This window comes from Cololabis saira, chromosome 22 (assembly GCF_033807715.1).
Source record: "Cololabis saira isolate AMF1-May2022 chromosome 22, fColSai1.1, whole genome shotgun sequence".
NCBI classification, from domain to species: Eukaryota; Metazoa; Chordata; class Actinopteri; order Beloniformes; family Belonidae; genus Cololabis; species Cololabis saira.
In genome coordinates this window covers 35,610,319-35,636,255 of record NC_084608.1, presented here as the reverse complement: position 1 = coordinate 35,636,255, position 25,937 = coordinate 35,610,319, and the positions used below count along the sequence as shown (strand labels likewise).

At 44.5% G+C, this 25,937-nt stretch overlaps 2 protein-coding genes and 1 long non-coding RNA gene across 20 annotated transcripts in view; 2 read left to right on the top strand and 1 right to left on the bottom strand.

The window, feature by feature from the left end:
* LOC133423113 (NACHT, LRR and PYD domains-containing protein 14-like) overlaps nucleotides 1-25,937 on the top strand; it is a 485,953-nt gene that overhangs the window by 317,184 nt on the left and 142,832 nt on the right. The gene's annotated exons all lie outside the window — the stretch shown is intronic.
* Nucleotides 1-25,937, bottom strand: part of LOC133423111 (NACHT, LRR and PYD domains-containing protein 14-like) — a 285,843-nt gene that overhangs the window by 221,681 nt on the left and 38,225 nt on the right. The gene's annotated exons all lie outside the window — the stretch shown is intronic.
* Nucleotides 14,589-21,833, top strand: LOC133423160 (uncharacterized). Its single transcript, XR_009770803.1, has 3 exons — nucleotides 14,589-14,685; nucleotides 18,220-18,357; nucleotides 20,770-21,833. It is a non-coding gene; the product is annotated as an uncharacterized LOC133423160 (long non-coding RNA).

Sequence of the window (25,937 nt, the reverse complement as noted above, 5' to 3'; positions counted from 1 at the left end):
CAACTGGCACACCCCAGCTCTCTGCAGGAAGCACTGGAGCTGGCGTTGGAGAGAGAGGTCGTTGGAGGAGCAGTAGAGGGCGGCCACCCGGAGAGCAACCCTGTTGTGAGGACGGCGATGCAGGGAGACCCAGGACAAGAGAAACCAGCATGGGCGGCCGAGTTGACTGAACTGATCCGTGCTGTGTCTCTACAATCACCACAGAGCGGCACCCGCCCTCGCCGGGGCCCCCTTGTGTGTTGGCTGTGTGGCCAGGCTGGCCATATAAGCGTGAGGTGCCCCAGGCGTGCTGATATTCAGGGAAACGCCCCCGGGTCTGTGTAAATGGGACGACACAGACCCCACCCCGGTGTCCCACCCTGCCTTGATTTCATTGGACGGAGCCCAGCCGCACGGACGGGGGAGCGGGGCTCCACTCCCCCCAGAAGCAGATGACATCGCTGAGTCTGTGAGGGTGGTTGGTTGGACTCACATGGGGGATTTCTGCCATGTTCCAGTCACCCTGGCAGGGGCTCCATGTACGGCCCTTGTCGACACCGGCTCCACAGCTACATTAATGAGACCGGACGTGGTTCCAGCAGGGACACAGTTGACACCCACTCTTGTGAAGCTGCGAACAGTGACTGGTGGGTTAGCCCCCATGCTTGGGAAAGGGGTTGTGGCTATACGGGTGGGGGGGCTGTCAGTGTCTTTTAAGGTGTGGGTTGCAGAAGTACAGGACCCCTGTATATTAGGACTGGACTTCCTGAGGGCTGCTCGCTGTGTGCTAGATCTGGGGAAGAACACACTGGCCTTTCCAGGGGGTCCCACAGTTGAAATGGTGCACCCCACGCTAGCCACGTCACCACACCCACCAACCTCGAGAGTGGCTGAAACACACCCCCCGCTCCAAATCCCCCCTCCTGCAGCAATGCCCCCCAACACCAATGCTACCCCCAGCCCCGCCCCCAGTCTCACCCCCACTCAACAACCCACAGCTCTGGGAGTGGACAGACTGGCAGCAGTGAGGGAGGTGTGGAAACGCAGCTGTGATAGCTTGGAACCTGAGCAGCAGGAGGAGCTGTGGCAGGTATTGTGGGAGTTTAAGGACATTTTTGCTTTGACAGAAGAGGAGGTGGGCCTGACACACTTGGTGCAGCACGAAATTGACACAGGCGATGCACGGCCCATCAAAACACGCCCCCGCCGCCTCCCCCTGGCCCATCAGACAGCAGCAGACAGTGCTATTGATGAGATGTTGTCAACCGGCATCATTGAACCCTCTGACAGCCCCTGGGCCTCGGGGGTTGTGATGGTCAATAAGAAAAGGAGTCCAAAGATGAGATTCTGCGTGGACTACAGACCGCTGAATAGTGTGACCAAGAAAGACTCATACCCGCTGCCCCGCATCGACGAGTGTCTGGACTTAGTGTCCGGCTCGTCCTGGTTCTCCTCCCTAGACCTGCGCAGCGGGTATTGGCAGGTGCCCCTCAGTCCTGAAGCTAGACCAAAGACAGCTTTTTGCACTGGACGGGGGCTGTGGCAGTTTCGAGTTCTCTGCTTCGGCCTGTGCAACGCCCCGGCCACGTTTGAACGGCTAATGGAAAAAGTGCTGGCCGACGTCCCCCGACAGAAGTGCCTGGTCTACCTGGACGATATCCTGGTCCACGGGAGCTCCTTCCAAGCGGCCTTAGGAGCTCTGCGACAGGTTCTACAGAGGATAGCAGCAGCGGGGCTGAAGCTCCACCCCGACAAGTGCTGCTTCATGAGGAGAGAGTTGGAGTTCTTGGGACACAGAGTCGGAGGAGAAGGCATCAGCACCTTGGAGGACAAGGTGCGGGCAGTAAAGGACTGGCCAGCCCCCACTAATCTACGGGAGCTGAAGAGTTTCCTTGGACTTGCGTCTTATTACAGGCGGTTCGTGCGTGGCTTCTCTTGTATAGCCGCACCCCTGTTCTGCCTGCAACGGAAAGACTGTGATTTTGCCTGGACTCTTGAGTGCGAGCTGGCCTTCAGCTCTTTGAAGAAGGCCTTGACGGAGTCTCCCATCCTCACCCCCCCAGACCTCAACCTACCGTTTGTCCTGGACACAGATGCCAGTGATGTTGGGATGGGGGCGGTGTTGAGTCAGGTGGGGTCAGAGGGGGAGAAAGTGGTGGCGTACTTCAGCAAAACCTTCAACAAGGCGGAACGGCGCTATTGTGTGACACGCAGAGAGTTGCTTGCAATCGTGAGAGCAATCAGCCACTTCAGGTATTACTTGTGCGGCCTGCCCTTCACGGTGCGGACTGACCACGCAGCCCTCCAGTGGTTGATGTCTTTCAAGGAGCCTGAGGGGCAGATTGCGCGCTGGTTGGAGGAGCTGGCGCCATACGTCTTCACAGTGGAGTACAGGGCTGGGGCTCGCCATACCAATGCTGACGCCATGTCCCGGCGCCCCTGTGCTCCCAGCGGCTGCCGGTACTGCGAAAAGAGAGAGGATCGGGAGAAAGAGCTCCGGGCAGGGGAGGAGCAAGATCACACACACCATGGGGCCGGGCCGGTCTGCAGAGGGACGCAGGTTATCGACCCAACTGACTGGAGAGCGCAGCAGGAACAGGATGCTGATCTACACCCGGTGCTGAGGTGGGTGGAGTCAGGACAAAAGCCACTGTGGAATGAGGTCGCTGGGTGCTCGCCTGCCACCAAAGGACTGTTTTCAAAGTTTGAGGCTCTCCGGCTGATGGATGGAGTGCTTCAGAGAGCCTGGAAAGAGACTGCTACAGGGGAGGAGAGGTGGCAGGTGGTGGTCCCCAGAGCTCTGAGGGAATCAGTGCTTAGAGCCTCTCATGGAACCACGGGAGCAGGACACTTTGGTGTCTCCAAAACCCTGCGTCGACTCCGCCAGAGTTTCTACTGGGGCCAGCTCAGGAGGGATGTTGAGGACTTTTGCCGTCGCTGTGACCTTTGTACAGCGCACAAAGGTCCCACTGATCAGTCACGTGCCCAACTTCAACAGCTGGCAGTGGGTGCCCCGATGGAGAGGGTGGCAGTGGACATAATGGGCCCGTTCCCACGTACAGAAAAGGGGAACCGTTATGTCCTGGCCGCTATGGACTATTTTACAAAATGGCCAGAGGCATATGCTATACCCGACCAGGAGGCGGTGACCGTGGTAGATGCTCTGGTGGAGGGCATGTTTGCCAGATTCGGAGCGGCTGAGGTCATCCACAGTGACCAAGGTAGAAACTTTGAGTCTAGAGTGTTCACTGCTATGTGTGACCGGCTGGGCATGCAAAAGACACGGACTACTCCTCTCCATCCGCAGAGTGATGGACTGGTTGAACGTTTCAACAGGACTCTGGCAAAACAACTCGCTATCCTCACCGCGGAGCATCAGCGTGATTGGGACATGCACCTCCCTCTCGTCCTATGGGCCTACAGATCGGCTGTGCAGGATTCCACCTCATGCACACCAGCCCTGCTCATGTTGGGGCGAGAGCTAAGGACACCAGCAGAAATGGCTCTTGGCAGACCCCCAGACACACCGACAGTCCCACCGGGACCGGAATACGCCAGGAGGCTCCAAGATAGGATGGAGTCAGCACATGCTTTTGCCCGTGACCAGTTACAGAAGGCTGGCATGAGACAGAAAAGAAATTACGATACAAGAGCTAGAGGGGGGGACTTCAAGGTCAGGGACCTGGTGTGGGTGTATAGTCCAAGAAGAAAGAAGGGCCGGTGCCCTAAGTTGGACTGTCACTGGGTGGGCCCCTGTGAGGTATTGGAGAAGCTGGGAGAGGTGGTCTACAGCCGTGATTCCCAACCCCCGGTCCCCGGACCGGTACCGGTCCGTAGAGCCGTTACTACCGGGCCGTGGAATGGCTTGTGTTCCGATCATAATTAGGGCTGCAACGACGTTGTCGACAAAAAGCGATAATCAAAATTGTCGGCAATTGTCACCAGACGGTTTTTTCCCAATGGAGTGAGGCATCTCACTTCACTTCACCTCATACAATCTCTGCCCAGAGCCGCGTGTCAGCGCAGCTTTCTTTTTTGCGTCTCCCCGCACCAGACGACTGCGCTCACTGATCAATACTGCAGATGCTGATCAATGATATGAGCAGGGGTCCGTTTCACAAAGCAGGTTTAGTGAAAACTCGGAGTCTGTTAACCCTGAAATGAGGGAAACTCTGAGTTTTCCGTTTCACAAAGGGAGGTAACTCAAACCAGAGAAAGAGGAGTAACTCTAGCCCGTTTCACAAAGAGAGGTAACTTAAGCTCTCGGTCAGTTACCGTAGTAACAGACGCTCTGAATCTAACCTGGTCGGGACCAGGTTTATCTCAATGAACCTGGAGTTTTTCTGCGTCTCCGCCTCTTTCAGAGCCGCACGCACATTTGATTTCCTCATTCATTCAGTCAGAAGGCGAGTTTTGGCGAAGTTCTGCCAGCTGTCATTAAAAACAGAGTCAGTATAAATATTAGAAGTCCATTGTCACGAACATGGCATGTCCTTTTGATGAAGACACAATTGATGAAGGTGCAGAATTAATGCGCAGAGAATTAAATATTTTTCGGGAGATGGTTATCAGACCGCGTAATACATGTTATTACATAGTCTCATTACAGGCAAAGCAATATATGTTAATCATTTATTTATTATAATTTTGATGATTGAATTGTTTAATGATTTCATAATATATTCTAACTTTTTGAGATTTTTTATTTGGGGTTTTCATAAACTCTGAGCCATAGGCTAATCATCAAAATTATAACAAATAAAGGCTTGAAATATCTCACTTTGCATGTCGTGGGAAATAATATTTGTTTCACCTTAAGTTGAATTTACTACGAATGAAGTTTTGCAATATATTCAAATTTTCCGACCTCCACCTGTATATTATTACATGAATAAATAAGAGCATAATACAGGGGTCTCCAACTCCGGTCCTGGAGAGACCTATCCAGCATGTTTTAGGTGTCTCCCTGCATGAATGACAGCAGCAAAGTTGAATAAAATATCTATTTTTTATTGAAGAACCCATCTTTCTCGTGTTTATTATCATTTGCCACATAATTAAAGCAACCTCATACTAAATTTAAGAAAACAATTTTTGCATTTTTTTGTCATATAATTTCATCCAAAACTTGTCGAAATGTGTTTCTTTTAATGGCAGCCCTGTCATGGCTTGGCGGACAATAAGTTCTGGTACCTGACCGGACTGAACAGCGCCATGCACAGGTGCTGTATGCAGGTTAGGTTCAGTCTGCTGCAGAGATGAGCGGACCTCAGCAAACCTCCATGAGCCGTTTCTTTACTGGTTGTTCGAGTAAAAGAAATAGTGATGATGAACAAGTGGAAAATCCGACCATAAAGAAAAGCAAAAGCTTTAATCGCAAGTACGACATTATGTATATAAAATACGGATTGGTTGCAACGGGCGATTTGGAGGCGCCAAACCCACTATGTATTTTATGTGGAGAAACGCTCGCCAACGAAGCAAAAGAAGCCATCCAAGCTTCAAAGACACTTAAATACAAAACATCCTTCTCTCAAAGACAAACCAGTGGAAGGAAAAAACGTTAGATTTGCAGAAGCAAGTTTTAAAGGCCACAACATCAGCTAACGTCGCTGATGATAGCCTGCATTTTAAAATGCATTGTTTTTTTCTAAAATGTTTATTAAAATTGACATAAATTGTCAACCGGTCCCTGAGCTTTTTATTTATACTTCTGCTGGTCCTTGGCACAAAAAAGGTTGGGAACCCCTGGTCTACAGGGTCCAGCTGCCACCTAGAGGGAGACGGGTGGTCCTCCACAGAGACAGGCTGGCCCCATACAGAGGTGATGCACGCCCACATCAGCGCCTCAACCCCCCTACACCTTCTCAGAGAAACCAGGCAGTCACACCCCCGGATTCAGTGACTGTGTCCCCCTCTGATTCCCCACACTCTCCCCCACCCACAAACTCACCCCCTGCTCTTAGGCAGGATGTTCCCAGACTGCAGGTGCAGCCGCGTGAGTTCACCCCAAGGCGGCCTCAGAGAATGAGAAGAGCCCCGGGCCACCTCAGAGACTTTTTATGCCACCCCTCGGGGCGAGGGACTTAGTAAGGGGGGGGTAATGTAGCGACCCTGCAGTAATGTTCAGTTATGTTAGTAATGTTGTCATGTTCAGATGTTCTGTTTAATGTTAAGCCTGTGGGTAGAGAACAGGTAGGGGCGGGGTAAGCACGGGAGTTGTGAGTGTGAGTGTGAGTGTGCGCATGCGTAGAGCGGCTGAGCGGCGCCCGTTAGGAGGCGCGTCAGTTGAACAGCTGTTGAGCGGAGTTGAACAGCTGATTGAGTAACTCAGCAGCGTTTTTGTTGTTTTGGCGTGGTTACGGCCATCAGTAACCAATTTCTGTGACAGATAATAAATCTGTTAAACTGGTTTACGCTTCCTCATCCTTCTGATACATCCTGATCGCTACAGTATGTTCGTTTTTATTTATTTCAACATGTGTATTGGAACTGTTATAACTTGCGTTTGCAGTAGCATTTTCAGGCCTCTAGAGGGCATAGTTTGCTTATTTATTATTATTTTATTTATCTGTTTCGGGATTTTCCCAGAGTCCATTAAGTTCGTTAATATTATAGAGCAATGGTTAAGTTACGTGAAGCGAGGTAACCGGAAGTGTTTTCTTCTCCTCCACAATAAGAGAAACGCACAGACAGCGTTCAGATGCGCACTTTTCTCCAGCTGATTGTTTTAACCCTCGAAGTGGCAATATAAGTGAGTACATTTGTCATTGTTAGAGTGCAAGTGTAAACTGTTCTGTTTGACACTTTTATTTAGTTATGTGTTAATATAACGGTCGGATCCGTTCGCGGACGCTGCTCTGCCTAGATCTATGAATACTAGATCCGCCATGTCCGTTATTAACTGACATCGTTTTGTATCAGCCATTAACTTGTATTTTTCTGTACTTTGTGTTTCAGTTTCACAATTTGTGACATTAAACCTGTCCGACCACAACTTTGCCTGTTCCTTGGAGGTCATAGTCTCATGAAGAGTTTGGCTGGCTGTGAATCCCAGTATATGACAAGAGTCACACTGGGTGTAACAGTACAACATGTATAAAAAAATAAATAAGAAAAGATAAGAAAACAAATACAGGTGGACATTCCACCACATAAAGAAAAAAAACACATCAAAACACATATTTCAGTTACATGTTGGAAAAGGAGTGGGAGGAAGTATAAATGTATTTAATCCCACCCCCTTTCCACAACTAAACATACATTATATGTCTGTATTTACTTTTTATACTATACACTAATTTGTATAAATAAATATATATCATTTTTACAAAAATAACCTGTTTAATACCAGATGTAAGCTCTATCATAAATATAATATAGTATGTAAACCTGAGAATAAAGTGTGTAGAGATTGAATGTCCCATGACAATTATACAGTAATATAATATGAAAATAAGGTACAAACAATAATAAATAAATTAAATACATGACATTTAAGTAAAATAATACAGCAAAGTCCATCATACAAGGGGTAAGTAAGGATATCAGTCTTCTAAATCAGTGGGAAAATGTCTTAACACTTCATACATTTTTTGTGCTTTTGTTTCAGTTATTAGTTTTAAAGATTTTAAATATAATCCAAATTAATTTAAATCACAGCCGGTATGTTAAACATGTCCGGTCCTCGATTCTTCTCTATTTTAGGTTTCATGATCTGTTTTATGTTTCATATCTTGTGTCTTGTCAATATTGTCTTTTATTGCAGTTTTGCACTTTGGTCCGCTGTTTTTGTTTAAAGTGCTAAAAAATAAAGTAAATATATAGCTTTTAACACTATTTTGTACAAGGTTTATACAGTTATACAATCTACAACTTTACTGAGGCAGCAGTATTAATAACAACACAAATAAAATGAAATACAACAAAATAAAAATCATTTGTAGCTTTTCTTTATTTTTCTACAGTTTCATGACTGGTGTTACGGTGTTACGACCGCCCTCTGGTGGTGACACTAGAAACTACAGTTTTGTTCCATTTAACGACATTATCGTCTGTAATTTTAATTACAGAACTATTCATAAATTACCGACTGTAATTACATTAATTAATGACAGAAGACGGATGAAGATTGTTTTTGCACTAATTTATCCTCGAAACAGACTAGTTTTGCCTTTTTAACTGTTTATTGTGGATTTATTTTGAAAGGAATAACAGGAAGTACTATTGTCATTTAAACCTTCTAACTTTACACTGACTGCAGTTACCTTGTATAACCGCTAGAGGGCGAACTGTTGCAATCCTTTATTGAAAAAACACCATAGAACTCGGTTTATTACATAATATATACTATAAAAATAAACTATATTATACTATAACTTTATTATACTATAACCGGAACTGTCACCTCGAGGAAAACCCTTAAAAAAGAGAAAAAAGAGACTCCTTTAACCGTGAAACTGTGGTTTTGTGTTGCTTCTCACAGCAGGTTTGGGTTTTTTTCTTAATTCTTTTATTTGTGTCAAAGGTTCATTCTAAAACAAACATGGTAAATCTACATTCCATACAAATACATTTGTAATTGAAACGAGGTTGATAAAGGGAACAGTAGATTGGACACTGTATGTTTGTTCCTTTTTATTTATTTCAACATGTATAAAAAAAGAAGAAGAAAAGATAAGAAAACAAATACAGGTGGACATTCCACCACATAAAGAAAAAAAACACATCAAAACACATATTTCAGTTACATGTTGGAAAAGGAGTGGGAGGAAGTATAAATGTATTTAATCCCACCCCCTTTCCACAACTAAACATAAATGATATGTCTGTATTTACTTTTTATACTATACACTAATTTGTATAAATAAATATATATCATTTTTACAAAAATAACCTGTTTAATACCAGATGTAAGCTCTATCATAAATATAATATAGTATGTAAACCTGAGAATAAAGTGTGTAGATTGAATGTCCCATGACAATTATACAGTAATATAATATGAAAATAAGGTACAAACAATAATAAATAAATTAAATACATGACATTTAAGTAAAATAATACAGCAAAGTCCATCATACAAGGGGTAAGTAAGGATATCAGTCTTCTAAATCAGTGGGAAAATGTCTTAACACTTCATACATTTTTTGTGCTTTTGTTTCAGTTAGTAGTTTTAAAGATTTTAAATATAATCCAAAGTAATTTAAATTACAGCCGGTATGTTAAACATGTCCGGTCCTCGATTCTTCTCTATTTTAGGTTTCATGATCTGTTTTATGTTTCATGTCTTGTGTCTTGTCAATATTGTCTTTTATTGCAGTTTTGCACTTTGGTCCGCTGTTTTTGTTTAAAGTGCTAAAAAATAAAGTAAATCCGTAGTTTTTTTTTTTATTCTTCTGCAGAAAGTTTGATGACTGTTGTTGCGATGATGAGAACAGACCGCCCTCTGGTGGTGACACTAGAAACTACCGTTTTCTTCCACTTAACGACATTTTCGTCTGTAATTCATTTCAATTACAGAACTATTCATAAATTACCGACTGTAATTACATTAATTAATGACAGAAGACAGATGAAGATTGTTTTTGCACTAATTTCTCCTGGAAAGAAACTCGTTTTGACTTTTTAACTGTTTATTGTGGATTTATTTTGAAAGGAATAACAGGAAGTACTTTTGTCATTTAAACCTTCTAACTTTACACTGACTGCAGTTACCTTGTATAACCGCTAGAGGGCGAACTTTTGCAATCCTTTATTGAAAAAACACTATATAATTCGGTTTATTACATAAATATATACTATAAAAATAAACTATATTATACTATAACTTTATTATACTATAACCGGAACTGTCACCTCGAGGAAAACCCTTAAAAAAGAGAAAAAAGAGACTCCTTTAACCGTGAAACTGTGGTTTTGTGTTGCTTCTCACAGCAGGTTTGGGTTTTTTTCTTAATTCTTTGATTTGTGTCAAAGGTTCATTCTAAAACAAACATGGTAAATCTACATTCCATACAAATACATTTGTAATTGAAACGAGGTTGATAAAGGGAACAGTAGATTGGATACTGTATGTTTGTTCCTTTTTATTTATTTCAACATGTATAAAAAAAGAAGAAGAAAAGATAAGAAAACAAATACAGGTGGACATTCCACCACATAAAGAAAAAAAACACATCAAAACACATATTTCAGTTACATGTTGGAAAAGGAGTGGGAGGAAGTATAAATGTATTTAATCCCACCCCCTTTCCACAACTAAACATAAATATATGTCTGTATTTACTTTTTATACTATACACTAATTTGTATAAATAAATATATATCATTTTTACAAAAATAACCTGTTTAATACCAGATGTAAGCTCTATCATAAATATAATATAGTATGTAAACCTGAGAATAAAGTGTGTAGAGATTGAATGTCCCATGACAATTATACAGTAATATAATATGAAAATAAGGTACAAACAATAATAAATCGATTAAATACATGACATTTAAGTACAATAATACAGCAAAGTCCATCATACAAGGGGTAAGTAAGGATATCAGTCTTCTAAATCAGTGGGAAAATGTCTTAACACTTCATACATTTTTTGTGCTTTTGTTTCAGTTATTAGTTTTAAATATTTTAAATATAATCCACATTAATTTAAATCACAGCCGGTATGTTAAACATGTCCGTCCTCGATTCTTCTCTATTTTAGGTTTCATGATCTGTTTTATGTTTCATATCTTGTGTCTTGTCGATATTGTCTTTTATTGCAGTTTTGCACTTTGGTCCGCTGTTTTTGTTTAAAGTGCTAAAAAATGAAGTAAGTACATAGCTTTTAACACTATTTTGTATAAAGTTTATACAGTTATACAATCTACAACTTTACTGAGGCAGCAGTATTAATAACAACACAAATAAAATGGAATACAACAAAATAAAAAACATTTGTAGCTTTTCTTTATTTTTCTACAGTTTCATGACTGGTGTTACGGTGTTACGACCGCCCTCTGGTGGTGACACTAGAAACTACAGTTTTGTTCCATTTAACGACATTATCGTCTGCAATTCATTTTAATTACAGAACTATTCATAAATTACCGACTGTAATAACATTAATTAATGACAGAAGACGGATGAAGATTGTTTTTGCACTAATTTATCCTCGAAACAGACTAGTTTTGCCTTTTTAACTGTTTATTGTGGATTTATTTTGAAAGGAATAACAGGAAGTACTATTGTCATTTAAACCTTCTAACTTTACACTGACTGCAGTTTCCTTGTATAACCGCTAGAGGGCGAAATGTTGCAATCCTTTATTGAAAAAACACCATAGAACTCGGTTTATTACATAATATATACTATAAAAATAAACTATATTATACTATAACTTTATTAAACTATAACCGGAACTGTCACCTCGAGGAAAACCCTTAAAAAGAGAAAAAAGAGACTCCTTTAACCGTGAAACTGTGGTTTTGTGTTGCTTCTCACAGCAGGTTTGGGTTTTTTTCTTAATTCTTTTATTTGTGTCAAAGGTTCATTCTAAAACAAACATGGTAAATCTACATTCCATACAAATACATTTGTAATTGAAACGAGGTTGATAAAGGGAACAGTAGATTGGATACTGTATGTTTGTTCCTTTTTATTTATTTCAACATGTATAAAAAAAGAAGAAGAAAAGATAAGAAAACAAATACAGGTGGACATTCCACCACATAAAGAAAAAAAACACATCAAAACACATATTTCAGTTACATGTTGGAAAAGGAGTGGGAGGAAGTATAAATGTATTTAATCCCACCCCCTTTCCACAACTAAACATAAATGATATGTCTGTATTTACTTTTTATACTATACACTAATTTGTATAAATAAATATATATCATTTTTACAAAAATAACCTGTTTAATACCAGATGTAAGCTCTATCATAAATATAATATAGTATGTAAACCTGAGAATAAAGTGTGTAGATTGAATGTCCCATGACAATTATACAGTAATATAATATGAAAATAAGGTACAAACAATAATAAATAAATTAAATACATGACATTTAAGTAAAATAATACAGCAAAGTCCATCATACAAGGGGTAAGTAAGGATATCAGTCTTCTAAATCAGTGGGAAAATGTCTTAACACTTCATACATTTTTTGTGCTTTTGTTTCAGTTATTAGTTTTAAAGATTTTAAATATAATCCAAAGTAATTTAAATTACAGCCGGTATGTTAAACATGTCCGGTCCTCGATTCTTCTCTATTTTAGGTTTCATGATCTGTTTTATGTTTCATGTCTTGTGTCTTGTCAATATTGTCTTTTATTGCAGTTTTGCACTTTGGTCCGCTGTTTTTGTTTAAAGTGCTAAAAAATAAAGTAAATCCGTAGTTTTTTTTTTTATTCTTCTGCAGAAAGTTTGATGACTGTTGTTGCGATGATGAGAACAGACCGCCCTCTGGTGGTGACACTAGAAACTACCGTTTTCTTCCACTTAACGACATTTTCGTCTGTAATTCATTTCAATTACAGAACTATTCATAAATTACCGACTGTAATTACATTAATTAATGACAGAAGACAGATGAAGATTGTTTTTGCACTAATTTCTCCTGGAAAGAAACTCGTTTTGACTTTTTAACTGTTTATTGTGGATTTATTTTGAAAGGAATAACAGGAAGTACTTTTGTCATTTAAACCTTCTAACTTTACACTGACTGCAGTTACCTTGTATAACCGCTAGAGGGCGAACTTTTGCAATCCTTTATTGAAAAAACACTATATAATTCGGTTTATTACATAAATATATACTATAAAAATAAACTATATTATACTATAACTTTATTAAACTATAACCGGAACTGTCACCTCGAGGAAAACCCTTAAAAAAGAGAAAAAAGAGACTCCTTTAACCGTGAAACTGTGGTTTTGTGTTGCTTCTCACAGCAGGTTTGGGTTTTTTTCTTAATTCTTTTATTTGTGTCAAAGGTTCATTCTAAAACAAACATGGTAAATCTACATTCCATACAAATACATTTGTAATTGAAACGAGGTTGATAAAGGGAACAGTAGATTGGATACTGTATGTTTGTTCCTTTTTATTTATTTCAACATGTATAAAAAAAGAAGAAGAAAAGATAAGAAAACAAATACAGGTGGACATTCCACCACATAAAGAAAAAAAACACATCAAAACACATATTTCAGTTACATGTTGGAAAAGGAGTGGGAGGAAGTATAAATGTATTTAATCCCACCCCCTTTCCACAACTAAACATAAATATATGTCTGTATTTACTTTTTATACTATACACTAATTTGTATAAATAAATATATATCATTTTTACAAAAATAACCTGTTTAATACCAGATGTAAGCTCTATCATAAATATAATATAGTATGTAAACCTGAGAATAAAGTGTGTAGATTGAATGTCCCATGACAATTATACAGTAATATAATATGAAAATAAGGTACTGTGGCAGGATGAGGCTCGACTCCAGAGGTTGGTAAAACACGTCTTTATTCCGTGACAGCAGAATCCAACTGACCAAAAGAACTGACGGTTGACAACTGTAAACTAACACGTTGCTAAGCAACCAAATAAATGCTTGTGACCACGCCCCCTTCCATACAGTCCTGATGGGTGCGAGGTCCGTTATTGTGTCCGCCACAACAGAACACTTTTCATTTTTTGCAGCTCCAGACATATTCGTTTTTTGTGTTTTTGGTCCAATATTACAGAGGCCGAGACCCGCCATTGCTAAAAATAAAAGTAACGCTGCAAACAGAAACAAACGCCGCTGCAAATTAAAGAAACGCTGAAATAAAAAGAAACGCCGCTGAAAATAAAACAACGCAAATAAAAAAGCCACAACGGAAGTGAATTACCGGGGACTATTTTTGCTGATGCACCAGTGTTTTTTACGTGAGAGGAGAATTCCCTGAACACCACACACGCTTCAACTTCACATTCATACAAATAACTATTGTTACCCACGCTTTAGATTATTCTTGGCATTATTATTAATGATAAAAGCAACAAAAAAAACAACACCTCTCCCGTCAAAACACCGGTGCGTCGGCAAAAACAGCCCCAGGTAATTCACTTCCGTTGTGGCTTTTTTATTTTATTTGAAGCGGGGTTTCTTTATATTTTCAGCGTTTTTTATTTGCAGCTGCGTTTCTATTTGTTTGCAGCGTTTATTTTATTTGCTAAGCGTTTCTTTAATTTGCAGCAGCGTTTGTTTCTGTTTCTGTTGTTTCTGTTACTTTTATTTTTAGCAATGGCGGGTCTTGGACACTAGGGCTGCAACTAACGACTATTTTAATAGTCGACTAGTCACCGACTATTGACACGATTAGTCGACTAATCGGATAATTAGTATTTTTTTTTTTAAATTTAGTATGAGGTTGCATTAATTATGTGGCAAATGATAATAAACACAAGAAAGATGGTACTAGAGCCTCATCCTGCTATAGCGGGACTGTTCTGCCCTGAATGTATTTTAATATGTTTGAAAGTCGCTAAAAACGATGTTGAGATGTTTATCTGTTTTTCTACATTAACATGTATTTCCGGCGCCTTTATTTTGAAAATCTCCCGAACCGGAAGTAGGTAGTACGGTGAGAAAAACGGAGAAAACTTGTTTGTTTACATTGTCTCACGGCCGCAATGATGCAGTTATCCTTCAGAAAGCAATGGTTGTAAGTGTTACACATAGTTTACAGGTGTGATAAGATGTGTTAATATATTTCGAAAGCATTTTGTGTAGAAAGGAACAGTTGAATATGTTCTGCTTGTGTTACAGTAGTGTTTACTTACCTGCTAACTTTTTAGCTGTTGAGCTAATACCTGTCGAGTTAATAATAAGCAGTTAAAACACAGACACTGATATTTTATGGCTGTTATGCTGTTATTAAGACATTTTTTGTGTCTTTCTTTTATAGTTTTACACCGAATTCAGTGCAGTCAGAAATGCTGACTTATGTGTAACAAGAAAATTAAAGGAGCAAGACGCTCACATCCTGGCTTCTGAATAAGGAGTTTGGCTGGCTGTTTAATCTACGTTCACGCAAGAGCATAACACGTAGAGAGAACAGTACAGGGACTGTTTTCTTCATCCTGCTCCCGCTGCATTTCTGACCATTACCGCCCGCAAGATGTGTTCCACTCCCGCCCCTCCCGCAAAACTCATGAATTCATGCCCGCACGGCGCACAATAATAAAGATGCTTTTTTTTAGTGTCTTCTCCCGTCCCGCAAGAGAAAAGTCCAGACATATCTATCTGATTTAATGTTAACATGATCATTGTGGAGTTTGATGGATAATTGACAGTTCATAGGAACCTGACTGAAAGTTAGATGCAAATCCATCACTGTCATCAGCGCACAAGCCTTTTTTCTCCTTTTGCGCTGCATCAATTATGTGATTGAGGTTTTAGCAACGAGAGTAGCTATGAGTGGCTCAAATAATACTAATAAATAACGTAAAATAAACAAAGTTTAGAATGAAACTAATGAATTTAACAAATGAATGGCTTGGCCATTCCATTGCTGTGGAGGGAGAGAATGTTTCTGAGCGACTGCGGTCCCGTCCGTCTCTCTTCCAAGATGCTCCACAGACACTAAATGCAGTTTCTCCAAATATCTGACTTAATTTAATACTTTGTCCGTCCCAAACTTTTTATTTTATTTTTTATCAAAGTTGTATTACCTGCAGCTGCGCTCAGACGCAGTCGTGCATGCGTGACTCTCAGCAGAGATTGTATTGAAGTGAGACGTCTCACTCCATTAAAAAAACACGTCTGGAGACAATTGTCCACAATGGATTCATTCAATTTTTTTTTTAATTCAATTCAATTTTATTTATATAGCGTCTAATACAACAGAGTTGTCTCTAGACGCTTTCCAGAGATCCAGAACATGAACATGACCCCCGAGCAGTTATTACATAAACAATGGCAGGTAAAAACTCCCCTAGTGGGAGAAAAACCTTAAGCCAAACAGTGGCAAGGAAAAACTCCCCTTTAGGAGGGAAGAAACCTGGACCAGGACCTGGATCATAAGGGGGGACCCTCCTGCCGAGGGCCAGACTGGTGGGTCAGGGACGGCAACAGCACAGCAGGCAGGTGGAAGCAGCAACAGGATGACCGGGGGTGGGGACCGCAGGCCGGCACGCAGCTCCCGAAGCTCCGGCCCAATCAGCAAGTCCCAGGTTGGGGTGCAGGGTCAGGAAAAGACTTGTGCTCCGTAATGCAAGCTACAGCCACCCACGACCACCTGCAGGACAAAAGAGAGAAAAGGGAGGAGAAGGGGGGGCCAGCAACGGGATGACCAGGGGTGGGGACCGCAGGCCGGCACGCAGCTCCCGAAGCTCCGGCCCAATCAGCAAGTCCCAGGTTGGGGTGCAGGGTCAGGAAAAGACTTGTGCTCCGTAATGCAAGCTACAAGCCACCCACGACCACCTGCAGGTTCCGGTGTCCGGCAAAGGATGCTGCAACATGGACAAAAGAGAGAAAAGGGAGGAGAAGGGGGGGGGGGCCAGCACAAGAAACTACAGGAGCGACTCTGACACACTAAAGTTTACACTACCTAGAGATTTACCAACACCAGCTAGAGGTTTACTAAACACTAACTATAGGCTTTACTAAACACTAACTATTATAGTCTTGTTCTATAGCTGTAACTACTGACTCTAACACACTAGAGTTTACACTACCTAGAGATTTACCAACACCAGCTAGAGGTTTACTAAACACTAACTATAGGCTTTACTAAACAGAAAGGTTTTAAGTTTAGTTTTAAAGGTGGAGGTGGTGTCAGCCTCCTTAACCCAGATTGGAAGTTGGTTCCATAGTAGTGGTGCCTGATAGCAGAACGCCCGCCCTCCAAATCTACATATAGATACTCTAGGAACTACGAGTAAACCTGCACCCTGGGAGCGGAGAGCTCGGCCAGGAACATAAGGCACTATCAGGTCTTGCAAATAATGCGGAGCTAAGCCGTTTTGGGCTTTATACGCAAGTAATAAAATTTTAAATTGGATTCTGAATTTTACGGGTAACCAATGGAGCGACGCTAACACTGGAGAGACGTGGTCTCTCCTGCTAATTCCTGTCAGTACTCGTGCTGCTGCATTTTGGATCAGCTGGAGCCTATTCAGCAAATTACTTGGACATCCTGCTAACAACACATTACAGTAATCTAGTCTAGAAGATACAAACGCATGAACTAGTTTTTCTGCATCACTCTGCGAGAGGATTTTCCTAATCTTTGCAATATTACGGAGATGGAAAAAGGCTATTTTACAAACCTGATTAACATATGGTTTAAACGACAAATCCTGATCGAAAATAACACCAAGGTTTCTCACAGTTGCACTGGAAGCCATCGCAACACCATCTAGTCCCATCCTAAGATGCTCTGGACCAAGAATGATAACCTCTGTTTTATCTGAATTTAGAAGCAGGAAATTTCTGGACATCCAGTCCTTGATGTCCCTAAGACATGCCTGAAGTTTAACTAACGGTTCTGTTTCATCCGGCTTCATAGACAAGTAGAGCTGCGTATCATCAGCATAACAATGAAAGTGTATGCCGTGATTCTGGATTATACTTCCCAACGGCTGCATGTATAAACTGAACAAGATTGGCCCTAGCACTGAACCCTGCGGAACACCATAACAGACCCTTGACTGTTCTGAAGAAACCTCATGTACATGAACAAACTGGAACCTGTCAGATAGGTATGATTTAAACCAACATAGAGCTGTCCCTTTAATCCCAACAACATGCTCTAACCTGTGCAGTAAAATGCCATGATCTATAGTGTCAAAAGCAGCACTGAGGTCCAGTAGAACCAGTATGGAAACTAATCCCTTATCTGAGGCCATAAGGAGGTCATTCGTGACTCGAACAAGTGCTGTCTCTGTGCTATGATGCATTCTGAACCCTGACTGAAAGACTTCAAACAGATCATTTCTATACAAATAGTCACACACCCGATTCACTGTCGACAATTTTGATTATGGATTTTTGTCGACAACGTCGACGAATCGTTGCAGCCCTAGTGGACACCGTACAATATGGATCTAAAAAATTTTGGGTTGCCGACCCCTGATTTAACCGGGTCTAACTGGTCCTGGTTCTGGTTCTAACTGGTCCTAACTGGTTCTGGTTCTAACTGGTTCTGGTTCTAACTGGTTCTGGTTCTAACTGGTTCTGGTCCCGGTCTCCCCAGGCGGCCACGACAACGTCTCGGCCCGGAAGTTCCTGGACGCGGCCCGGCAGACGGGGGACCAGATGTTGTTCTACACCATCTTCAGATCCTTCCAGCAGAGGAACCAGCGGCTCCGGGGGAGCCCCGCCTTCACCCCAGGTGAGGGTCAAAGGTCAGGGGGAGCCCCGCCTTCACCCCAGGTGAGGGGTCAAAGGTCAGGGGGAGCCCCGCCTTCACCCCAGGTGAGAGGTCAAAGGTCAGGGGGGGGGAGCCCCGCCTTCACCCCAGGTGAGGGGTCAAAGGTCAGGGGGGGGGAGCCCCGCCTTCACCCCAGGTGAGGGGTCAAAGGTCAGGGGGGGGAGCCCCGCCTTCACCCCAGGTGAGAGGTCAAAGGTCAGGGGGAGCCCCGCCTTCACCCCAGGTGAGGGGTCAAAGGTCAGGGGGGGGGCCCCGCCTTCACCCCAGGTGAGAGGTCAAAGGTCAGGGGGAGCCCCGCCTTCACCCCAGGTGAGGGTCAAAGGTCAGGGGGAGCCCCGCCTTCACCCCAGGTGAGGGTCAAAGGTCAGGGGGAGCCCCGCCTTCACCCCAGGTGAGAGGTCAAAGGTCAGGGGGAGCCCCGCCTTCACCCCAGGTGAGGGGTCAAAGGTCAGGGGGAGCCCCGCCTTCACCCCAGGTGAGGGGTCAAAGGTCAGGGGGGGGAGCCCCGCCTTCACCCCAGGTGAGGGGTCAAAGGTCAGGGGGAGCCCCGCCTTCACCCCAGGTGAGGGGTCAAAGGTCAGGGGGAGCCCCGCCTTCACCCCAGGTGAGAGGTCAAAGGTCAGGGGGAGCCCCGCCTTCACCCCAGGTGAGAGGTCAAAGGTCAGGGGGGGGGAGCCCCGCCTTCACCCCAGGTGAGGGGTCAAAGGTCAGGGGGAGCCCCGCCTTCACCCCAGGTGAGGGGTCAAAGGTCAGGGGGAGCCCCGCCTTCACCCCAGGTGAGGGGTCAAAGGTCAGGGGGGGGAGCCCCGCCTTCACCCCAGGTGAGGGGTCAAAGGTCAGGGGGAGCCCCGCCTTCACCCCAGGTGAGGGGTCAAAGGTCAGGGGGAGCCCCGCCTTCACCCCAGGTGAGGGGTCAAAGGTCAGGGGGAGCCCCGCCTTCACCCCAGGTGAGGGGTCAAAGGTCAGGGGGGGGAGCCCCGCCTTCCCCCCAGGTGAGGGGTCAAAGGTCAGGGGGAGCCCCGCCTTCACCCCAGGTGAGGGGTCAAAGGTCAGGGGGGGGAGCCCCGCCTTCACCCCAGGTGAGGGTCAAAGGTCAGGGGGAGCCCCGCCTTCACCCCAGGCGAGGGTCAAAGGTCAGGGGGAGCCCCGCCTTCACCCCAGGTGAGAGGTCAAAGGTCAGGGGGAGCCCCGCCTTCACCCCAGGTGAGGGTCAAAGGTCAGGGGGGAGCCCCGCCTTCACCCCAGGTGAGGGGTCAAAGGTCAGGGGGAGCCCCGCCTTCACCCCAGGTGAGAGGTCAAAGGTCAGGGGGGGAGCCCCGCCTTCACCCCAGGTGAGAGGTCAAAGGTCAGGGGGAGCCCCGCCTTCACCCCAGGTGAGAGGTCAAAGGTCAGGGGGAGCCCCGCCTTCACCCCAGGTGAGGGGTCAAAGGTCAGGGGGAGCCCCGCCTTCACCCCAGGTGAGGGTCAAAGGTCAGGGGGGAGCCCCGCCTTCACCCCAGGTGAGGGGTCAAAGGTCAGGGGGAGCCCCGCCTTCACCCCAGGTGAGGGGTCAAAGGTCAGGGGGAGCCCCGCCTTCACCCCAGGTGAGGGGTCAAAGGTCAGGGGGGGGAGCCCCGCCTTCACCCCAGGTGAGAGGTCAAAGGTCAGGGGGGGGGCCCCGCCTTCACCCCAGGTGAGAGGTCAAAGGTCAGGGGGAGCCCCGCCTTCACCCCAGGTGAGAGGTCAAAGGTCAGGGGGGAGCCCCGCCTTCACCCCAGGTGAGAGGTCAAAGGTCAGGGGGAGCCCCGCCTTCACCCCAGGTGAGGGGTCAAAGGTCAGGGGGAGCCCCGCCTTCACCCCAGGTGAGAGGTCAAAGGTCAGGGGGGAGCCCCGCCTTCACCCCAGGTGAGGGGTCAAAGGTCAGGGGGAGCCCCGCCTTCACCCCAGGTGAGGGGTCAAAGGTCAGGGGGAGCCCCGCCTTCACCCCAGGTGAGGGGTCAAAGGTCAGGGGGGGGAGCCCCGACTTCACCCCAGGTGAGGGGTCAAAGGTCAGGGGGGGGGGGGGAGCCCCGCCTTCACCCCAGGTGAGGGGTCAAAGGTCAGGGGGCGGTTTCTCAAAATTAGGCTGCACCACATTGCAAAAGTCACTCAAATACCAGAGTGGTAGCACAAGAAAGAAACTGTGCAAAACCGTTCTCTTTCAGGGGTTTTAGCTAGAATCTGTGAAAGGCTTGTATTATACTATAGATAGAGATATATATATATATATATATATATATATATATATATATATAGAGAGATATATATATAGAGATAGATAGATAGATTTATTGTGTGTATTGTACTGTGACGAACACGTGTGTGTATTTATTGTGTATTTATTGTGTGTTCCAGGGGAACACTGTGACGATCACGTCTTCCACTTCAAGCAGCTGTTCAGGGAGCAGGCGCTGATGAAGAACAACACCGTCTGACAGGAAGTGATGTCACCGCCATCTGACAGGAAGTGATGTCACCACCGTCTGACAGGAAGTGATGTCACTTCCCCATCATCAGGTAGCCATCAGGCTACCTGATCAGGACGACTGACGGAAACTGGAGATGTTGTTCTGTTAGATACTTACTGTGATGAAGGTGATGATGGTGATGATGGTGATGATGATGAAGATGATGATGATGATGATGATGATGATGATGAAGGCTCGGGCCTCCAGAGCTTCTGAACTTCCTCTGATGTAAATAAATGATAAACTGTATGAAATAAAGTGTTTGTTTTGCCTCAAATTGACGACTTTCCTGTTTAAATCACCGGGGGTTAAATCACCGGGGGGTTAAATCACCGGGGGTTAAATCATCAAATCACCGGGGGTTAAATGAACATCAAATGAAAACACCACACTAAGAACTCCCAGGGCTTCGACCACACGGTGAACAGACGACACCGCCAGCAGCAACACTAGAACACAGACAGAATGTTAAAACCAATACAACTAAAACATAAAATACTAAACTAAAATAAACAGCAGTCAGTGCTATGCCTAGAAGTAAAAGAAAACTCTGTTAAAATGTTGTTTGTAGGACATGTTGTGAGGTTTAAATCATCTTTTACATACCTCAATATTTTAAAACAGTGAAAGTTTCAGTCCTACAAACAGAGAGACCCACAATTAAAATCATTAAAATACAAATACCTCAGGGTGCATATTCATGCACCCCTACGCTACCCTTAACCATAAAACCTCTAGAAATAAAATAAAACAATGCTAAAAACCCCTAAATGTTCCTTACCGCGGGGCAGAGTCACGAACACAGAGAGAGAGAGAGACCTGCGTCACCTGCTGTTAACCAGAGTTCCTGTTCCTCTGATTGGTCTCTCCGCTGACCTACTGCTAAAAAAGTGAAAGATAAAAAACATTGAAACACTAGATATACTTAATAAAACTAAATCAAACATCCACAGAGTGGGGGCTTCCGGTTGGTGAGCAGATGGAGTAGACGTGTTTCGTGAGTGCTCCCGTGAGTGCCAAACTTTTTAAACCACCAAGCCCTCAAACTTTCAAACTTTTTCCTTTAAAAAGGATTCCCTGTTGTTGTTTTTCTTTTTTTTTTGTCTCGAACGAGCCCACTTACCTCCGAGATGGCTTCGAAAAGCGGCAAGTCGGGCAAAAAGGACGATGCTGGCGCTGTCTTAACCCTGGCGGCCATTACCACGTTGCTGGAGGAACACCGAGCTGCCCTGGCCGCCGAGTTCAAAAATACTTTCAGTCAGCTCGACTCCAAACTCGACCAAACGCGGCTCGCGGTCGAGGACCATGGCCAACGTGTTTCGTCCCTTGAACTCGCCACAGAAGACCTCAGCCAGCGAGTTACGGACCTTAAAGGCATCTGCTCGACTCTACGGGATGATAATGCTCGGCTGAAGGCTAAGGTCGTAGATTTGGAAAGCCGTAGCAGGAGACAGAACATCCGTATCCTGGGTTTACCGGAGTCGACCGAGAGCGGGTCTCCTACGGCTTTCTTCTCCAAGCTGCTGTGTGAGGTGTTCGGGAATGATACGCTGCCGTCACCGCCAGAAATAGACAGAGCGCACCGCTCCCTCGCCGCCAAGCCGGCCCCGGGACAGAGACCTCGTCCGGTCATCCTCCGCCTGCACCGGTTCCAGACTAAGGATATCCTCGTGAGGGAAGCGCGGCGGAGAGGGAGGCTGGAATATCACGGCCACCCGATCCGGATCGTGGAGGATTACAGCCCCGACGTTGCCAGCCAACGAGCGGAATACAGCGGAGTCATGTCGGAGCTCTACCAGCTGGGTCTGAGGCCGGCTCTGCTCTTCCCCGCCCGGCTCCGGCTCACGCTGTCCGGGGGGGCCAGGAAGTGGATCGGCTCCGTGGATGAGGCGCGCAAATTCATCACGAGTCACAGCAAATCTTCAAACCCGCCGTAACGGGACTGTTGGAGGCTGTCACGGCTCCGCCTGCAGCCCGGTGTGGTTCACTGGCGCTCACTGACTGACTTTTTTTCTCTCTCTTTTTTTTTACGTGAGTCATTATATTATTCCTGAGGGGAGGGTGAGTACCCCCGCGACAACTGTTTTTCAGTCTTTTTTTTTGCCTGAAATCTTTTCGGTGGTGGAGAGGGAGAGAAAAAAAAAACGAAAAAATAAAAGCTTTTCCGATTTATCTATACGTTTTGTAATAATTGTAAGCTGTTAACCTTACTTTTACGCTGCTTAAGTCGGAGGTTTTATATTTTATATTTTTGTACAAATATTTCTGGGCTCATATCGGGACTTCCAGGTCAAGATTTGAGAGGGTATTTCTTTTTTTTTATTTATATCTACACGTTTTAAGGTGCTAATATGTATATACCCATGATACGGGAGCAAAAGCTATTAGTGTGTAGGACAGGAAGATGCGTTATTGCACTTTGTTTGTTTTGAAGAGCTTGCTGCTTTTTTTTTATTTTTCTATAGCAGCTGTCTTAGTTGGGGTGGGTGGGTCGGGGGGATATGTCACTGCCAGAAACTTTGCATTAACTCTTTTCAACTCATTACTTAATGTGGGTCACATTCAACCTCCTTTCCGTTTTCTTTTTTTTTGCCTAGGTCATTGTGCTCACCTCCTAATTTTTCTTCTTAGATATTATGAATAGATACTTGAAGCTGGTGAGCTGGAATGTTAAGGGTCTGAATCACCCTGTTAAAAGGAAAAGGGTCTTCTCACATCTAAAACATCTTAAAACAGAAATAGCCTTTCTACAAGAAACTCATATTCGCAGTTCTGATAATAGCCGCCTGTTCCCGAGGTGGTCAGGGCAGGGATTTCACTCCTCCTTTCAAGCTAAGGCCCGAGGAGTTTCAGTTCTGATCAGTCAGGATGTTTCATTTGAGCAGCACAATGTGATTTCTGACAAGTTTGGTCGCTACGTGATCGTTTCTGGGAAATTATTCAATACATTGGTCGTACTTGTGAACGTTTATGCCCCTAATTCAGATGATGCAGTCTTTTTTGAACGACTGTTTTCACTGCTCCCTGACCTTAATACATATTCTCTCATACTGGGTGGTGATTTTAATTGCTGGCTCGACCCAGTCCTAGACCGATCCTCTACCAACCCCGGCACAGCAAGTAAGTCAGCCCGTCTTATTCAGGCGTTCCTTTCTGACTACGGTGTTTGTGATGTGTGGCGTTCTTTACATCCATGTGACAGAGAATACTCCTTTTTCTCACAAGTGCACCACACATACTCGAGGATTGATTATTTTTTTATTGATAATCAACTGATTCCCCTGGTTCATTCCTGTGCTTATCAGAGCATTGTCATTTCCGACCACGCTCCTGTGGTCCTAACCATGTCCCTTCCTGACCTACCTCAGAGAGACAGACAGTGGCGATTCAATTCAACTCTGCTGTCGGACAGAAATTTTGTTAAATCAATGGAAACGGAAATAGCCTTTTTCCTATCCACGAATATGACTCCAGGAATGTCTAGTCTAACTGTCTGGGATTCCCTCAAGGCTTATCTCCGGGGACAGATTATATCCTACACTGCTAGGGTGAGGCAAAAATCTTATAGGGAGCGATCAGACCTTGCCCGCCAAATCAAAGAGGTCGATGAAGAATATTCTCGGACTAAATCCCCAGATCTTTACAAAAAGCGGCTAGAACTTAAAACTAAATTTGACCTGCTTACCACTCACCCAATTGAACAGTCACTTCTGAAAAGTAAAACCAGGTTTTATGTTTATGGAGACAAATCTGACAAATTATTAGCCAACCACCTTAAAGGCTCTAAGGCTAAACAAAATATTTCTAAGATTCGATTACCAAATGGCCATGTAACTACAGATCACTTACTCATAAATGAAGCATTCAGGGACTTTTATACCCAGCTATACACCTCGGAATCTCAGACTGATCGAGATGAGATTGCGGACTTTTTAAATAGTCTTAGTATTCCCAGTCTTTCACCAGATCTAAGGAAGACATTAGAAGAACCGATATCCCTGATGGAGATAACTCGAGCCATTTCTTCACTGCAGTAGGGTAAATGTGCCTAGCCATGTCTACACCATGTGTCTGCGTGCGTGTCTGTGTGTGTAATTTAGGCGAATTGTAGTGTGCTTTTGTCTGCGGGGAGGGGGAGGGGGGGGGGGGGGGGGGGGGGGGGTAGCATTAATAAGTTTTATGTTTATTTGCTTTTCTTGTTTTTTTTTCTGTTAAGCACTTTGTGTTTCATTATTTGTATGAAAAGTGCTATATAAATAAAGTTTGATTTGATTTGATTTGATTTGAAATGTCCTGGCCCTGATGGCTTCCCGGCGGAATTTCTAAAGAAATTTTCTACTCTGCTTTCCCCATTGCTATCTACAGTTCTTTCAGAATCCTTCAGCCACGGTTCCCTCCCTCCTTCTTTTTCAGAGGCCTGTATCACCCTCATAGCTAAAAAAGGGAAGGATCCTACTGAATGCGCCTCCTACAGGCCCATCTCCCTCTTAAACACAGATGCTAAAGTCTTAGCTAAAGTCCTAGCCCATAGGCTGGAGAATGCCCTCCCCACAATTATATCTGAAGACCAAACTGGCTTCATTAAAGGTAGGCAGTCTTACTTCAACACAAGGCGACTGTTCAATATTATCTACTCTGCCTCTGAGGCTATCCCTGAATGCGTTGTCTCTCTGGATGCGGAGAAAGCATTCGACCGCGTCGAATGAGATTATCTCTTTGCTGTGCTGGACAGGTTTGGTTTTGGTCCGAACTTTGCTCTGTGGATTAAACTTCTCTATTTGTACCCAACAGCCTCAATTCGTACTAACTCTCAACGGTCAAAACCATTTAATCTGCATCGTGGAACCCGTCAGGGGTGCCCCCTTAGTCCCATGCTTTTTGACATGGCTATCGAGCCGCTTGCCACAGCGCTCCGATCTTGTGAGGATGTGTCCGGTATCTGGAGAGGTGGCAGGGAACATAAGGTCTCGCTTTATGCCGATGACCTCTTGCTTTTCATCTCTCACCCTCTGGCCTCATTACCCCCTGCGCTGTCACTTCTCAGTCAGTTTGGGA